The following is a 5,338-nucleotide window of genomic DNA, read 5'->3' as shown; positions in this document are numbered from 1 at the left end:
AGATATTGGTAGTGAAAACATTGGACAAATTGAAATGCTGACTATTTTGTCAGACACCAAACAAACAAACACTGATTATGTCCATTGAATTTGCTGTGTGAATGCTCACAAAGAGAGAATGAATATTAATACAAGTCAAACGTTTCTCAGAGCTTTTAGTCCTTGAAAACTTCCATCCACTGCTTTCATAAATACCTCATAAATACAGCTAAAAAAGTGTTTAACTCGAATGAGTATTCATCACTTTAAAGACGCCTCAGTCGGTGTACTATATCCAGAACTGCAGAGGTCGTCTCATGACCTCTCATTAGCATTAGCATTAGCGTTACAGACTGACCTCACCTCTCCGTAATCTCCTTGCCCATATGACGGCCACATCAATTATTGAGCCATTAATTATTGGCTCAAACAGATGTCAGTCAAGTGAGACGGACACTTTGACCCTGATGAATAACGCAGAGCTATAAACACACAGTGAGTGTGTCCGACCGTCCGGCCATGAGCACTCGTGTGTGAACACATTTGAGAGGAGCTATAAATTTCAAGGACAGGGAGGGAGCTAGTAAAAGGAGAGCTCCTCTGACAATGACTGACTCATATATCAGCCTGTACGATGGCATAAATACTCACTCTGCTCCATTTCACCTCAAGTAACCAAATAAGCATTGCAGTAGATGATATTAGCGCATTTAATTTGAGCCATATGGATGGAAAGCACCTGGATAGACTGGATGAAAGATGCACTGCTGCTCTGCAAGGTGATGGCTGCCGGAAGATCACAATCTCTTAATATAACCTTCCTGGAGCCCTGCAGAGGAAAAAAAAGCTGAGCTTAGAGGGTGATTTTATCTTCTGCTCAGGCTTATTGAGCTTATTTTAGGCAGTTCAGACGGTATGAGAGCTGCTCTAAAGCTCTCAGGGTTGAGCTTTTATTCCCTCTAAGGCCACAGACGCTGAAAATATATGTTCATTTATGACACTTGTGGCGCTTTGGAGAAAAGTGTTATGTAAGGCGGATATGCTAATTTAATGGATCTAACATTCGTGGTTAGATGATGTCAAGGATAAATCAGGTGATATCTATGTTTCATTTTAGTCAAAAAAAAATACGACATAAACACCAGAACCATAAAGAATTGATATTAAAAACATGAACTGATACATAATAATAAGTAGTGGTAGGCCTGTAGTTAAATTTATTTTTAATCCAATCCCATAAACACAGTCTTGCTGCCAGAACTACTCACTAGAGCACTAATCCACGGCGGAAAATAGTCCCTTACAAACACACAGTTCGCACTTGTTTGAGCACCACTGGCTGAAACTCAAAGAGACCTTTCATTTGCTGCTTTTTTTTTTATTCTATCTATATTGAATGAAATGAATTGTAATTAAATATTCAGCCGCTCTCTTCTCAAAAGACTTTCTCCTCATCATCCTATCTGAATATTCTCAGTCATCCAGGTCATGGTGTATCCATGGGGCTCATATTGTTACCAGTGTGACGCCTCAGAAATATAATTAAAAAGCTGAAATATGGAACAGATTTAATGACACAGTTAAATGAAGTTTTTCATTTTCGCTTAAAATCAGCGGCTAGACTGTCGGACGAGTGATTAGATACTGTTGCTGTCTGCAATTACAGGTGGACAAATCAGATCTAATAAAAGACAAACTCCCTCATTCACATTTAGCAGGCTGTGGTTGTCAATCAAAGGGCAGCCGTGCACTAAAACATACCCTGCTGTACTGTCTGTTTTACTCTAAATGGAACCAGAATTTACCAAGAAGAAGAAGAATTGAAACTTGTGATTGAGACCGTAAAATCATTAGGAAAATGTTTACTGGGGGAATATATCGACTGAGACATTTCTTATAGACTTTAACCGGTGCAGTCGCCCTCTGCTGGCCATTAGAAAGAATGCAGGTTTTTTTGTGTGTGGCTATGTTAGATAGGACAGCTGAAGATTGACAGGAAATATAGGGAGTAGAGAGTGAGGGTATGACATGCATCAAATGATCGGCAGAGCGGGAGTTGAGCCTGCGATCACTGCGATGAGAATAGCCTCTGTATATGGGGCGCCTACTCTACAAACTGAGCTCAACCAGCGCCGCATAAGAATTCAGGTTTCAGTCTTTTCCACATTTGCTTCACTTTTTGGTGATGTCTCCTTCTTTATAAAGTCTTTCTTCTACACCTGACAACCTGCATCACCAAAACAAAAGGACCTGCAGGTGTAGAAATGTTGATGTCGCCCCCTTCAGGCCAGTACATTTACAGTTGCTGCAATTTAAGCACTTGCACCACCTGCAGGCAAAGAGTGGATTTGTTTTTTTTTATGTTCGTTTGAATTTTGTAATAACTCTTTTTTATGACACTTTACACAGCAAAAAAACATGTAATGCTTTTGTATCGCACAACCTCCCGCATATACAAGAAAACAACAAAAAAATTGTGCAGCTCGTGGTTGTAAAATCCAAAATGTTAGCCCCTTTTTAAAACTTTATTTTACTTACATATTAGAAATGTAGGTGTTTGATTGTGTGTGCATATTTTCACCTTCACGGAGCAAAATATCAGGCCAATAAAATATTGAACATTGAAAGGAAATAATTTTAAACACACCTCAAACACATTTAGCACCAAGAAATTAATCCACCTCGTGACGGCCTTCCTGCTATGTGTTCCTTGTTTCTGGTTTGTTCTTTCCTGTCTTGCAGGTCCCTGGCAGGCGTGGCTTCCGTGCACCTGGGAGTACCTGGCCAGCCTCCTTTGGTGCATGTAAGCCCTGGCCTTCCCTGCGTGTGGATCTCTGTCATGATCGCTCTCCATGCTCCGGGCACCGTGTTATTGTTTGGTTGGCTTCGGCCGTCTTGTGTTTCCCACCATACAACATCACTCAGGCACCCATCACTCAGGCACCCATCAGCAGACACCCTGATAACCCCAATCAACACGCCCCATAACCTTTGTATTTAAACTTTGTACTTTTGTAATGAACATTTGCATCGTTAAATTAAAACAAACGTGTATTTCCTCCTTTATTCATGGCTCACGAGCCGGGTCATGACCTACACTTGTAATGTTCTGTCTTTTCTTTAAACGTATGAGCTCTGCATCCTTCAGTCCTAACTGCATCCACTCATACGGTTGCTTTTCTTGCTTATAAAATGTACTTTATTTTTTGCATCTATATATAACACCATATGACCTGTTAGCTGTGAAGGTGTGAGCCACTGGAGAGCTGGCTGGGTTAGATAAGCATCAGGCACATAGTGATAAACCACAGAAGCTTATAGGCCGGGGACGCTGCGGTTTGACGCTGTGTAACCGTTTCCTTCCCCTGTCTTCGGCCTGCAGGTCGAAGCTCCACGTAGATGAAATATCTCCCAGCCTGCAGCTCAGGAGTTAAAGTCTGCAGAACTCTCTCTCTCCTGCCCCCGGTCATCACTGCAACAGCGCACATCATAACATCAGGAGGAACATACCGAAATGTTCTGAGCCTGCAGAGTTATCACTATAATGAGGCTGTCACGGTGGAGACATCCCAGGGTTAGCGGTGACAGCCAGGACAGGTGACGCATGCCGGCGGCTCTGGAGATCACAGCGGGCAGCAGGCGTGACTTTCAGGAGGTCTGACCTTGTGTTTCACCCTGACGGCTCAAACGCAGGCAGACAAACAGCTCTGTGGTGTCGCCTGTCTGCTGGCATTTCTGCTGACTGACGGAGAAAGGTGGAGAAGGTTATCTTTTCTAAATAATCTTAATTTCTTTCTAACATTTTTTCTCACTTAAATTCTGCTATGGCTAGGTTAAATTATTATAATGGGTTTTCTGTTCCCCTGTGGAGAACAGTAGTGTATCAGTCAACAGACTATTTATTAGTATAGACTCTTTAACGAGTGTTGAAATGGAACAGCTAATTTTGCAGGCTAGTTACACTATTAAACTTTGGTTAAAATAAGTATCGCAAAGGCTTTACAGTAAGTGTTTGTGTATTTGACAAAGTGAGTATAAGTAAGCTATACTAAGCCACACACATACTACTGCGTATGTATTTAAGTACAAGTACTAGCATTGAAATTACAATACATTTAATAAGTAGTAGAGACATAAACAATCGCACTTTGAGAATACACAACTGTAGTAGAAAATATTTATGTAAGATTATGTAATCTGGAAGATCTCAGTTTCGTTCTCTTTGGCGGCATCTATGGCGATAAACGGTAATTGCAGGAGCACACACCCCAGATATCCAGTGCTGCATGTGTGACGTCCACGGTTGGCTCCGGTTGTAACTCTTGACTTTCCTGGCTGACGGTCGCTTTCCTTTTTAGACTGTTTGCTTCATCTGAGCGTCGAGTTTGTTTTTTTTTCTTTGGATTTTCACTTATTTTTGAAGTTGTATCTGTAGTCATCCATCTTTTCTTTGTTTGTTCAGCCATAGTAGATTACTGTTTACTCGCAACACTTGCAGAGAGCGGAAAAGCAGCCGCTTAGCTCCGCCTACCCTCTCTGGCAGACCAACCACTGCTGGGTGATGGAAAAAGCGTCACTAACTGGCGATAGCTGGTGACTTAACAGACATTTATTTAAATGAAGATCTTTGAGATTAATACTTTAATAGCGTCCTTGTAATCACAGGCTACTTGAGGTTTATTTGAAATACCATGATCATACAGTTATAGGTAAGGCTGTCAGTGTCAACAAAAAAAAATACTCAGTATACACTGCTACAGTTTTACAGTATTGTAGGAAGTATTTTCAAAAATGTATTAAAGAAATATACTTATTTACATTTATAATAACATATTAAAACTAGATTTTGTTGAAGTGAGTAAACTACTGTGCTCTTTGTTTTTTACACACTTACTAAAAACCAACAATAAATACACAGAAAAATGAGCACCTGGGACGCCTGTTTAGCTCAGTGGTTAAATCAGGTGTCCCATATGGAGGCCACAGTTCTTGATGCAGTGGCCCTGGGTTCGACTCCCACCCTTGGCCCTTTGCCATGTGTCATCCCCACACTCTACTCTGTACTCTACTGTTTCTGACAGTTCACACGGTCCTCTCCCTCAAATAAAGACAAAATAATAATAATTATTATTATAAAAAAACAAGCGTCTAAAAAGTGTACTTCAATTAAATACAGTAAATATCAACGACAAGTGTATTTCACCACAATCTATTACTTATAAGTATACTAATTTACAGTTTACTAGAGTGTGATCAAACTGCTCTGACAAGCATTAAATGGTATTCTATATTTTGAGCATGAAAGTAAATCATGTTTATTTACCACATACTTGGGAAAATGTAATTCTATTTAAATACA

Source organism: Semicossyphus pulcher, unplaced genomic scaffold (assembly GCF_022749685.1).
Source record: "Semicossyphus pulcher isolate SPU_LCO1_2020_fin unplaced genomic scaffold, fSemPul1.0.p SCAF_9, whole genome shotgun sequence".
NCBI classification, from domain to species: Eukaryota; Metazoa; Chordata; class Actinopteri; order Labriformes; family Labridae; genus Semicossyphus; species Semicossyphus pulcher.
The sequence above is the reverse complement of the archived record's forward strand: the minus strand, read 5'-3'. Positions refer to the sequence as shown.